Source organism: Canis aureus, chromosome 1, assembly GCF_053574225.1.
Source record: "Canis aureus isolate CA01 chromosome 1, VMU_Caureus_v.1.0, whole genome shotgun sequence".
NCBI lineage: Eukaryota > Metazoa > Chordata > Mammalia > Carnivora > Canidae > Canis > Canis aureus.
Window position 1 is genome coordinate 48,309,329 of NC_135611.1, and position 12,305 is coordinate 48,321,633.

Consider the following 12,305-nt stretch of genomic DNA (forward strand, 5'->3'; position numbering starts at 1 on the left):
ACCTGCTGCCCCTTCGCAGGCTGTCCACCCTGCTGAGAGGTCACCCACATAAGTTGTGCTTGTGCTTGAACTTAATATAAATTCATCATATACCCTTTGTGTCTGGCTTTTCTCACTCATTGTCGTATTTGTGAGATTTGTCCCTGTTGTGTGTGCTGTTAACTTGTTCTTTTTGATTGATGTTAGTTTTCCATTCAAGGAAGAAACCATAGTTTTTCCATTCCTGTATTGATGGGCATTTGGGTTGCTTCCAGTCTTTGGCTGTTACGGCTAAACCTTTTATAAAGTTTGTGTCTTTTTATGGATCTGTGCATGCACAGTGGAATTTCCAAGTCCCAGTACAGGCATAGGGTTAGTAGAAATCACCAATTTCCCAAAGTGATAATGCCATTTTATGCACCCCCCCCCCATAATTAGGAAAGTTATGGCTGTATAAAAAACTTCGTTTGAATTTGATTTTTTCATATGAAAAAAATGGTTTTATTCAAGGAATTATGTTTTATAAATACCTCTATACTTACTGCACACACACAAATGTACACTACACAGCAGTCAATTGGGGAAAGCCCTCTTTAGAATCACCCTGCAGGTGCAAATGGGGGCAGAAGCATCTTAGGGCTACCTTATGGAATTTGGGGCCTTGGTGGCATGCACAAGAGATCTGAAAGTTTAATTATATGTATATAATTAAAGATATGAATTGCAAAACTTCAGTCCCTCAGCCTTTCTTACATTGTTTCAGATAAACTTGTACTATAATAATAATGAAACAAACAATGTGTATTTACCTAATTTTATATGCTGGAAGGGAATTTAAAACAATAACGTTTACCTACTAGTGTTTGGTTATTAATCCATTTTTATCTTCCAGCATTAGTATTAAAGATTTTCTGGAAGGGGGAAAAATGGGATAAGGATCTTCAGTGAGACTGGGAGATGGAGCAATATATGAATGAAGTAAATGTGTATTTAAAAATATAGTAGCTGATTGTAGCCATAGTTAACTTAATTTTCTTGATGAGAAATGTATCTTCTTTTTTTAGAGTAGACTTAGAAACCTGGGTGGCGTATGTGCTGGGGTACAGAGTGTTGCACTAGAGCAGAGGGTGATGCCTTGGGCCACAAGTGACTGGTGAGTGGCTGGTGATGCTTTCTGGGGCGTAAGCTGGATCTCGGAGCCCCTTTGGGCTCTGTACACACTTGAGAGTCCCCTGTCAACTGGCTACTGCTGAGGTTTGGCTCCAAAACCACCAAGGAGCAGTTCCTGCCCAGGTGACCCGTGTGTCAGAGGATGGATATGGTTTGCATGGAAATAATGTTGGTGACAGTTGCCATGTGTTCTTTGGCCAAATTTTCTATGTGTTTGCTATCTGTTATTTTGTTTATGCCTTGTAACAAACAGTTCTTTGCAGCTCTGTTTTATTCCTCTACCCAATTGAAGAATCTGAGGCTCAGAGATGTTTTGGAAATTGTCCAAGGTGGAGAGATAGATGATGATGGCATACCTTGTAAAAGATTCCTATCTGTTTTTCCTTCTGTAAGCTACTGCTTCAAAAGAGGTGAACTCTAGTGATCAGAGAAACAGAGTTATATAAATGACTGTGTGTTGGATGGTGAAGGGGTTGGTGAGGTATTAGAGCTGTGTGGGCTGGGAAGACTGGACCCTGAGTAGGCATAATGAAAAAGCAATAGGGATGAATGCTTGTGGGATGAAAGGGGCGCTGCTTTTGGTTTGGGTTACATCCCCAAACCATTAGAAGACTGTTGTATTCAAAAAGAAGTTTTGAGGGACACCTGGGTGGCTCAGCGGTTGAGCGTCTACCTTTGGCTCAGGGGGTAATCCTGGAATCCTGGGATCAAGTCCCACATTGGGCTCCCTGCATGGAGCCTGCTTCTCCCTCTGCCTGTGTCTCTGTCTCTCTCATGAATAAAAAAAAAAAAAAAAAAAAGTTTGAAAAAATCAAATGTGAGTATAAAAATAATCATTCAGTTCAGTGCATTTATCCACCAATGTGGAAAACTGAGTTGACAGCATTGCCTTAATTTATTATGGAATTTATTTGATTATTTTAATGTTTATTAATATATTTATAACATATACTATTGTGTTTATTTATAATTTTAATAAAATTTATTATGGAAATAATAGTCTTCAAGAACTAGTGTCTAATAAACATGTCACTGTGATACCATGATAGTGTGTGAATGGCTCTAGTAACACTCTTGTGATAAGAATGTAACCAGTTATTATAGATGTAAGGTGTATTTGAGAAACAGCTCTGTTAAATTTGTCTTACGAATTGTTATTTTGAACAGGAACTATTCTAGCAAAGTGGCAGAAATAGGACTATTTTTGTATATTAAGTTTAGAGTTTTGTTTCACCTAAACTGGCTTATCTATTTTTACAGGAGAGCTCAGTAGTGCGAGTTCATCTTTATTGCAGTAACACTTCCAAGTTGGTAAATGCTAATCATGAAAAATAGCTCTGTTCTAACTTCTTTCCCCTTCCCCTGCTTCCTCTCCTGGCTGTTCACCAAAGGCTTATATTATTACCTATTGGATTAATCAGTTTTGGGAATTTGTCTGTTGGCTTCTTTCCTATCTTGGCTGGTGGAGATTTAGCTCTCCCTTCCTTGACTACTCAGCCCGACCTTGCCCTGCAAGGTAATCATCACATTTTGCTCTGTCATTATTGGTTAACTCATTATTCAGTGTTGAGATTATTTAAACTGTGTCAGTATTGTGCCCAGGCAAATCAGGTAGGATACTATGATTATATTTCCTTTACTGTTCAGCATTTTTTTCCTTTGTGATATAAAAAGTCTTATTTTTCTTAGTGGTTTGGTTTCTTTACCTACTGTGAATCTTCCAGTGTCGTCAGTATGTTTCTATATGTTCAAACCAATAAGACAATCAGTTCATTTTGTTTTTGTTTTTTTCCTGGAGACCTCCATCTGGGAGTCCTTTGTCCTCCTGCTCCTCTTGGGTTGGTAGCTCTATGGGCCTCCTGCCCAGGTGACTTCCTGAACTTCCCTTTTATCATCACCTTGAGAATTTCCTTTGCCTCTTCTGCTTTATCTCTTGTTTCTTTGACCTTGTATCTTTTCTTTCTTGGTTTAATTCATTCTTTTGTTGGAGCATAATCACCAGATCTTCCTAAGAAAGAATTTGCAAGTCATGAATTTCAAGACTTGTACATGTAAAAGTGTCTTAATTCTTCATTCACTGTTGACTGATTGTCTAGGTATAGATTTCTAGGTTAGTACCTCCTGAATTTTGAAGGTATTTTTCCATAGTTTTAGAGTTGGAGAGTTATTATTTAGAAACAAAATAGTAGTTAAGGCCCTGAAGCTAGACTCTGAATCCTAGCTTTAAGTATATTATTTAATTTCTCTCTTCTGTTTATCTTCTCATTTGTGAAATGAAACCTACTCCTGTAGGTTTGTTTTAAGGTTTGAATGATTATATGTAAAGCATTTAGAGTAGTGCCTGGTATATCATGAGGGCTTTATAAATTGGCTATTATTATTCTAAGTCCTCTATATGTGATCTGTTAAAAAAAATCTGGAAGTTTTGGCATCTGCTCTTTATCATAGATATTCTGAAATTTCACAATGATGTTTAAAAGTAATGTACTGTAAAGCTGTTTGGCACCTCTGTGTATATGTACATGGGAGGTTCTTTCAGCTGGTGGATTTTACTGTGGAATAATCTGGGGAGAACTGACTGTTTTTTTGCTAACTGCCAGATGTCAACATCCAAGCATACTTCTCTGGGATTACTCAGTTTCTTTAGATAAGGCCCTTCCAGTCACATGCCTGTGAATTTACTTTTGCTGCTGGCATTCCAAAAGCTAAGGATGTGTGTGTATGTGTGTGTGTGTGTGTATGTATATATGTGTGTGTATGCACACATGTGTGCTGGGGAAGAGGGAGTGATAGGAGGGGGAGTATTTTAGTGCTTGCTGTGTGTGAGACGCCATTCTAAGAGCTTTAGCTCATTTAATCTTGACATCAACTCTCTGATTTTGAAACTGTTATTATCCCATTTTATAACTGAAGGAACTGATATACAGAGTGGTTAAAGACCTTGCCCAGGTGACATATCTAATTGACAGAGTTGAGACTGAACCAGGAGCCCCTCAGATTCCATACTCTTAACCTTTGGGAAAATCACCAGAGGTTTAGTCCCTGTCACCATCTTCACTGTGTCAGGTCCCCAGGGGTACTCTCTGTGGCTAGGAGGACGAGCTCTCACTGTCTGACACTGTGAGGGAGAGGTCTGCCTGTAAACCTCTGGAGTGCTCTGAGGGCAGGAGCATCTCCTGATGGCCTGCCTGTGCTGCAGTGACTTGTGTGTGGCTTTTCTCTCAGCACCTGCGCTCATGCCTGAATCGTTCTGGGTTTTCTGCTTCTGGACATCTCTCTGCAGACACTCAGTTTGGCCTTGCTCTGTTTTAGAAATTCATTTACCACTCCTTATCCATTTTCTGTCTTCATATGCTGTGATTTGGGCATTGTGGAAGATGGCCTTTGTGTTTGTTTTCATGCTCCTTGTTGTGAAATGATTTCTTTCTTTATTTTCTTGTGAAGTGATTTCTTTCTTTTTTTTTCTTAAAGATTTATTTATTTATTTATTTATTTATTTATTTATTTATTTGAGAAAGAGAAGAAAATTCAGGGACAGGGGCAGAGGGGAAGCAGACCCCCACTGAGCTGTGCAGATCTCTAGATTAAGAGATCATGACCTGAGCCAAAAACAAGTCTGTCATCACTTAACCCATTTAGCCACCCAGGCACCCCTATAAAGTAATTTCTAAGACAAAGATTAGGATCATCTTTAGTTTGACATCTTAAATTGGAAATCTCCTGTTAAGATATTTTTGAAGGTTCTTAAAAGCATTAAATACAGTTTCTATCCCCCCAAACAAAACCCAGAATATAATGGAGTTATATTTTATTAAGAAAATAGAATTTGTCAGGGCACCTGGGTGGCTCAGTCATTAAGTGTCTGCCTTCAGCTCAGGTCCTGATCCCAGGGTCCTGAGATCAAGCCCTCCATGGGCTCCCTGCTCAGCGGGGAGCCTGCTTCTTCCTCTGCCCCTCCCAACCATCCCCTTGCACCCTGTTTGTGCCCTCTCTTTCTCTCTCTCTCCTCTCTGTCTCAAATAAATAAATAAAATTAAAATAGAATTTGTCAAACTGATGGCATTATTTTTTTCCTTTAGCAATTTGTTTTAATTTTTTTCTCCTAATAGAAATAATCATGTCTGCAAGTAACTTAGACACATGGAAAACACAGTCTTTTGGGTGTATTTTTGCTAGAGAGAGAGAGGGAGGGATGTGGATACAAGGCAATAATTTTTTTGGTAATAGCCTCTTAGGGAAGCAGCTTCGAGCTACATCATGTCACAATGAGAGTGAATGAGATTACTACTGAAATTCTGAACAAATAAATATTTCCCCAACTATAGATTCTGTGTTCATGATTTATGAATAAGTGAACCTATGGATTCTTTAGCCAGACTGTCTCTGTGCTGTGGTTGCATTCTGTCTGGAAGGGAACAGTGACACCTGCTTCCTAAAGTGGTGACCGAAGTTCGAATCCACAGTGTACGTGAAAGAGCTCATTAAGTCTTTATTCTTACTTAATTATAATTAGACTCACTGTCATCCCTGGGTGTTGTACCCATCTGCATTTCCTTCCAAGGCTAAAACAGTGGAGCCGTGGCCTCTCTGCTGAGAAGTGGCCTAGTGATTGCAAAATATGGGAATGGAATGTGAGGTGGGAGGCAGGTGAAGGATTAGGAGCAGGGTGGGACTTCTTGCTAGGAGGGAGGCTGGGCTCATGTCAGTAGTTTTATTATAGGTTTGGGATTCTGGAACATTGGTCACCTCATCTGTATTGTATCCTTATCTGTGAGGCATTCTTGACTTTAAGCAGAGCTCACTCATCCTTGCCTACTTCCATCTGAGTTCACAGAACCTGCCTCATGGCCTCAGGTGTCATGAAGCCACCTATTGGTCCTTCGGCAGGGAGAATGTAGGTGTGATGCAGGAATGGATCCATAGTGCACTGGGCAGTTGGTATCATATTCTAATAGGTTTGTGTCTAAAGTTGAGTAAAGTCATCTCTCTGGGATATGGTCTGGGCTGGGCCTAGAGGGTGTGGGAGGGGAGAGAGAACACGAGAATCTGTGCTGTGCCGCAGTTTGGTATTTGTAATTGGGTCCACCCACATGCTTGACTCTGAACTTCCAAAACAAACATGCCTGTGCGTTTTGCCCAAGATTATACTGCTGGGTGTTTTTGTTGTACCTTCTGGCAACTTACATTTGGTTTCTCTTCCTCATTGTTGCTGTTTTATGGAATCTTTACTGGCATTTGTTGTTTTTTCCACTTGGCCTACTTAGATTTGGTCTACTAAATACAGAGGAAATGGTCTCCATCCCAGGGGCCTTTCTTTGTCCTGGAGTAACCCTCCTGTCGAAGCTCACCTCCAACCCCTTCCTGCTGCATGTGACCCCATAACAGTGCTCAAGACAAGAACCAGTTTTGTCTGTCTTCCTGTTCTCTTTCTTTGCTTAGGTTTTAGAGTTTAAGGGCATGTTCGTTCATCAGAGCCTTAAAATAGAAAAATAAATAACCTTGGAAATAATATGGTTGTCAGTAAGGTCTCTTGAGAACTTCTTGGTAACAGAAATAAATGTTTAATGGCTTTGTTGATAAGATGCTATAAGTTAATGCTTAGGACTCAGGAAGTCGATTTTATTCATTTTACTCAGAGTTTGAAGATGGAAATATAAAAAATCAGCTATTGTCTATTTCCCTTGATATTTTCATGGTTTTAGATTTTATTTTACCCCTCTTCAAGAATTTGCTCTAGATGCATTTGTGACTAATTAGAGAATTACCTAAATAACACAACCAAAGAGCTCTTTCCTGTCTTCTAGGTCTTGAAATTTTCTTTTGCCTTAATTATGCCTTTAAAAAGCCTAATTATCTGCCTTACTTCCAAGATTGAAATTATATTAAGGTAGTTAGGATCTGTCACGTAAATTGACATTTTCCCCTAGTAATGACATACTAAGGGAAAGAGAGGCCGGTACCTCTTTATTTATTTATTTTTTAAAAGTTTTATTTATTTCTTTGAGAAAGAGAGCACATATGCATGAGCAGGAGGGAGGGGCAGAAGGAGAGGAAGAAGCAGGCTCCCCACCAAGCAGGGAGCTCAACATGGGGCTCAATCCCATTACCCTGAGATCATGGTTTGAGCTGAAGGCAGATGCTTAGCTGACAGCTGCGCATGCACCTGAGAATATACCTCTTTAAAAAAGTATATTATTATTAGATCAGCAGTGTGCAATAGAATTATGATATGAGCCATATATGTAATTTTAAATTTTTAGTAGCTACATTAAAATAAAAAACAGATGAAATTAATAATGTTTTATATAAATCAATATATCTAAGGTGTTGTTTCAACCTGTAATCAGTATAAAAACTATTAATGAGATAACTTTACATTCTTTTTTTCACATGAAATCTTTGAAATCTGATACATCTCAGTTTGAATTAGCCACATCTCAAGTGCTCATTTGCCACATGTGGCTGGCTAGTGGCTACTATTTGGATTATGTAGTTTTGGACAACAATGTTTTGAGTATTGTGGCAGTGCTGCATGCTTACTCCAGAGAAGTTTTTAATGTATGTCTTAGAATCTTAGTTAAAAGACATTCTAAAATCTTTTTACAGGGAAATAATTTCGAACTTACGTCAAAGTTGCAAGAAAGTAAAAAGAACACTCAGTCTGTACTGAAAATCACCTATTGTTAACCTGTACTCATTTCTCATTTGTGCTCCTTCCTTCCCTTTAGCCCTCCGTTCCCTCCCATGACGTGTGTGTCCCTCCCAAATAATTTGAGAATATATACCTTGATCTTTTATCCTGAAATATTTCAGTGTATATATTTACTAATAATAAGAACATTCTGGCATATAACCATAGTAGTACAGTTACCAACTTAAGGAAATTTAACATTAGTTCAGTACTTTAACGTACTGTCCATGTTCCACTTGTCATTTTTTCCCCCTAGTACGGTATCCAGTTTAGGATCATATATGGCATTCACTTATTACCTACATGTCTTTAAGCCCCTTTGATCTGGAACAGTTCTTCGGTTTTTGTTTTTGTTTTTGTTTTTTGTCTTTTATGACATTGACATTTTGGAAGAACACTCCTCCTCCTCTTTAATAGAATGTTCTGCATTTGGAGTTTGCCTGATTTTTATTATTATTAAATTCAGGTTAATAATCCCCAACTGAATCCTCCATAAGTGATATTGGATATTGTGTCTTTCTCAGAGTGTCACAGTGTCTGTCTGCCCTTCATTGCTGATATTAATTTTGACCAGATCTTCTTGCTGTGCAGTTACTGTGTTTTCCCCTTGCATTTACAGGCAGTCAGTAGGAGGATACTTTAAAGCAATATACATATCCTCTTCCTTACTGGAATTTCCTACATGGGTTGATTATCCATTGCTTCTTGCTTGAACCAGTCTTTACTGTGATGGTTGCAAAATGGTGATTTTTAACTCTAGTCCTCCCTGCATATACAGATATCCTGTGTGTAAGTACATCCATCCATCTACCCATCCTGTCTGTTACCAGTGTGAGCTCATGGATTTTTCTTGAACTCCATTTTCTGAACTCAGTTTTTTTCTTCAATGCTTATTAAACTTAATTATACCCAGTTTTGCTCAGATCATTCCAGATTTAGTCTTGGAGGCTCCTTCAGGCTGCTGTGTTGTTTTGATACACTCCAACCACTGGGGATGCCTTTCTACTTTGGTACATAACAAGATATTCCAGCCTTATCTTGTACTTACCCTGCTCCAGGTCTGGAAACAGTCATTTCTCTGAAAAGAAATTCTGCTTTGGTAGAGTCAGGGAGTATGGTATTAGAAGCCAAGATCTGGCCTCTAGATTTGATCATTGCTGCTGGGGTTTTGTTGCCACTGGGCCCTTTTCAGTGGATGCATACCTACAAATATAAGTACTGTAGAGGTCTGAATCAGCCAGGAGACAGAGACCACCCGGTAGATTAAACAGGGAAAGTTTAACATAAACATTACTAACTGATAAAAGAGTTACAGTAGATTCAAAGAAACTCTATGGGACCCTAGGACTGAGAGTGAGGACCCAAGGAAAGACAAGCTTGCTTCAGATCTCACTGGCAAAGGTGTGGTTCATCCCAGCAGATAGCAGAGAAGTTTGTTGCCTTAGCCAGACTGGAGCAGGTCTGAAGGCAAGCAATAAACAACCCTTTGGAGAGTGGTCAGAGGAACAGCTGATGGTGTGTTCTGCAGGAGGAGTCTGGAGGCAGAAGGCTCTCAAAGTGAATAGGCCACATGGGAGCTTGGAGGAAGGGGCTTTCAGAAGGAATAGCCATGAAGTGTGTGACCTTTCAGGCCATGGACAACTCGGAGAACAGGTGGCAGAGGCTCTGGTTTCTGTGTTGAGGGGACTACAGAAATGTCACTAGCCAAAGGCCAGGAGGTCACAAGAGGGACTGTGTTCTGAGCCAGTGGCTGTGGTAGTTTCTATAGATTTCCTTAGCCCCACCCTCAAGGCCCTTGGGAATTTTCTTCCTCCTATGATGGCCCTTAAGTGCCCTCTACTAAAAAAGCTTAACATCACGATGACATTAAAGGAGAAAATGCCTGATGTGAGCAGAGATTGAAGGGTGCATTTGGAACTGAGAGGTGATATACTGACACACACATACATACACATGCATATATGCACACATAAAGGCACATATATATATTTAGAAGTCATGACTTTATACCAATATTTCCAGTTCCAAACCACCCCCAGTGGCTTCCTCCATTTCATATTGGTATTTTTCTTCCATAGTTTGCTCAGTCTCATAATACATCTGAAATAGTTTAAGGATTTCTTCACCTGTACTAATACAAAAACACACCTACTTAAAAGATGTTATGGACTGAATGTGTCTCCCCAAAATTCATATATTGAAGCTTTAACTGCCATGGGATATAGTATTTGGAGATGGAGACTTAGGGAGGTGATTAGGGTTAGGTGAGGCTGTGGAGTGAGGCTCTCATGATGGAATTAGTGCCCTTGTAAGACGATACACCAGAGAGCTTGTGCTCCCTTTAGCACACAGAGATCAAGTGAACACACAGTGAGATGTTGACTATCTACAAGCCAACAGAAGATGCCTCCTTATGAGACCTACCTTGCTGGGCACTTTGAACTTGGATTTTCAGCCTCTAGAATTGTGAGAGAGAAAATTTTGGTTGTTTAAGCCATTCAGCTCATGGTTTTATGTTATGGCCACCAAGCCGACTAAGAGAAGAGCTCAGAATCTGCTTGCAGGGCTTCCCTGCATGCCACCTACCCCCATACTAGGGGCAAATAGGCAACTATTCATGTTCTTAAATTGTTTGAATTTATTCCTCTCTACTTTTTCTTCAGTTTAGTTAAGTAATTCATCTGAAATACAGTTGGGTTTATTTGTTTCAGTTTTGTTTTCATTTTTGGGTTTTCCCTCTTTCTGTTCTTGTTGACTTTATTTCATTTTGCATATGTAGAACATTAACCTGCATTGAAAAGGAAAAACATGTAAAGAAGTATTATCAGAGAACTGACACTCATTCCCTTATCTCTTCCATCCTCTCTACCCACCTTATAAATACTTTGTTACCTTCTGATTTTTGTTAGCCTTCTATAAAAAGAAGGGTCTCTATGTATTTATAATGTTTTCTTCTTTCCTCTTTTTTCTTTGACAAAAGAGCATAATATATATGCATTTTTTACCTGCTTTATTGAGATATAATTGACATCATTAGTTTTAGGGGTATATGTGTATATATATGTGTGTGTGTGTATATATATGTGTATATATACGTGTCTGTGTGTGTATATATATATACATGTGTATATGTGTTGTATATATGTGTGTATATATGTGTGTACAGTTCCAAACCACCCCCAGTGTATACACACACACACATAATATACACATGTGCTTTTTTATATTTTGCTTTTTCATTTAACATCTGGAGGTGACTTCATGTCCACTCATGCAGATAGTCCACAGCCCCTTTTACAGCCCACGGTTCTCCACTGTGTGTATGTGCCAGTTTATTCCAACAGCCTTATATATGCCAACGAATATAGGGAATTTCCTGTAGTTTATAATTATAAATAATGCTGCAGTGAATCACTTGTGCATATGTATTTTCATATTATTGGAGATGTATCTTCAGGAGAAGTTCTTAGATGTAGGATTGCTGAGATGAAATGTGAAAACATATGTAGTTTTGTTATATATTGCCAAACTCCCTTCCATAATGGTAGAACTATTTTGCATTCCTACCAGCAATGTATGAAAATACCTTTTCTCCCACAGCTTCACCAACAGAGTGTATTATCTTTTAAACTTTTGCCAATCTGCTAGATAAGAAATGGTACCTCAGTATACTTCTAATTTGAATATCTTTTATTATAATAAGTGTAGTTGAACATGTTTTCAAATATTTAAAGACCATTTTTATATCTTATGAGTTGTGTAGTCACATCTTTTGTCTATTTTTCTATAGGATTTTAAATCATTTTGCCTTCTTCAAATTTTAAAAGTTCTTTGTTGGGGACATTAGTCTTTTATTTGTGATACGCATGTTTTCTCTCTTGTCTTTTGACTTTGCTAATTTTTTTATTTTTAATTTTTTATATTTTTTTGCTGTACAAATTTCTAAAAACTTTTTATCTTATTAAATTTATCAGTCTTTTATTGCATCTGGATTTTGAGTCATAATTAGAAAGCCTTTTTCTATACCTCAGTTATAGATGAATTTACTCATATTTTCTTTAGGTTCAGGTAAAAACTCATAACAGATTATTACTAGTAAGAAAATCAATATATATTTTGTACTTGTTATGGAATCTCTTCATTCATGGCTTTCTTATGATAGGACAAATGGTAATTAAACACTCTTAGACCTGCCAGGCAGTTTGGTTTTAAACTCCAGCAAATGGGCAAACTAAAGAACAAGATTACCATCCAGGTAAAGTTAGAATTTCAGTCAGTTACAGTGGTGAGAGTATAATTCATTTTTTAAAAACTGTTTGATTTGTCTATTTTGAGTTATCCATAAGAGGAGTCTCCTTTGCCTGAGATTCTTGTCTGTTTATTGGTCATTTTGTTTTTTGGGTGGTTTCTCCATGATTCTATGGTGCATTTTGCCCAGGTTTCTCAGCCTCTCAGAGCTTTCTCT

General features: G+C 38.3%; 1 protein-coding gene across 5 annotated transcripts in view; it reads left to right on the forward strand.

The window, feature by feature from the left end:
* The window catches only part of TULP4 (TUB like protein 4), a 224,972-nt gene that overhangs the window by 64,114 nt on the left and 148,553 nt on the right, over nucleotides 1–12,305 (forward strand). The gene's annotated exons all lie outside the window — the stretch shown is intronic.